Here is a 1437-nt window from a genome sequence, read left to right on the forward strand (position 1 = left end):
ATTATTATTAGTTGTTTAAAAATGTTAATTAGTTAATTTTTACTTTGGTATCTGTTTTTTCGTGATTATTTTGTGATTAAATTAATTTATTATTTTTATCCAATTTAGATTAGTTATTTGCTAAAAGATTAGTAAAATAGATAAATTATTATTTTAGGAATAATTAATCTTATTTAGATGTTATTTTTGTACACGAGAGCAAACAAAAACTACAAAAGCAAAAAGTTTCTCTCTCTACAAAAACGCTCTCGGTGCTTGTTAGGGTGAATTGCTAACGTGCGCCCCTGGCAGGAATGGGGAGGGGAAGACCTAGGAAAAACGCAATTAAGCTACCGATCACATAACTGAGAGTTGTTGATGGACGAAATCCTATAGTTGGAGCTTTTAGCTCACCAAAAGGAGTGGTAATTCGAGAAGTTGAGGAGAAACAAACACCGGCGATGAAGCCGAAGGAGCTGCAGATTCAATCAACTGGAGCATTGACAAATTCATGGAAGATGAAATCGGTAATAACTGCTAGCACATCCAAAATATTTGGGCTAAAAGAGGTGATGCCTGAGAAAAATGATGTAACTGTGCCAAATAATACCAAATCTGCTGAGGAAGCTGAGATGCAGAAGAATAATGCTCAGAAGACTACAACAAATGGTGTTCAGACCTGGGCAAGTGTGGTTACAGGGAACAAGTTGGCATCAAGGGGTATGACCCTAAGTTTTATAACACCTATGATACAGGAAGGGGAAAAGATAGCTCTGCTAGAAAAAGAAGAAATCGAAAAAGAGAATGACAAATGGAAATCAACAATTATAATATATGTTATTGGAAACTCTCCAACAATTGGAGCAGTGGAGAGATTTCTAGCATCCCAGTGGAACTTTGCAAAGAAACCGCATATCTACTATCATAATGAGAACTACTTCGTAGTTCGATTCAATAGCTTGGAGGAGCGAAATGAGATATTATTCTCAGGACCACATACAGTAAATAACAGACCAGCCATTGTGAAAGCATGGTCCCCAGAGTTTAACTTTTATGATAAAGTCTTGAGCACAATCCCTTTATGGGTGAAACTACCAAACTTGCCTTTAAATTGTTGGAGTATGAAGTCATTGAGTAGTATTGACAGTACTCTTGGTAACCCTTTATTTGCGGATGATTGTACTACAAATGTTGCAAGAATATCATATGCAAGAATTCTTATTGAGATGTATATCACAAGGCCGCTGCCTAAATGTGTTAAAGTGAAGGATCCTAAGGGTGTAGTGTTTGAACAAGAGGTGACCTATGAATGAGAACCAAAATATTGTGCAAATTGCTTGCAAGTAGGACATTGTTGCAAACTGTGAATGTGAAAAAATAACCAAATCAATCAGTCAAAGAAAGAAATATAAAAACTAAGCAAATTTGGAGGAACAAGCAGGAGGTTAATGGAGTGAT

The sequence above is a fragment of the Nicotiana tomentosiformis genome, chromosome 8 (assembly GCF_000390325.3).
Source record: "Nicotiana tomentosiformis chromosome 8, ASM39032v3, whole genome shotgun sequence".
NCBI lineage: Eukaryota > Viridiplantae > Streptophyta > Magnoliopsida > Solanales > Solanaceae > Nicotiana > Nicotiana tomentosiformis.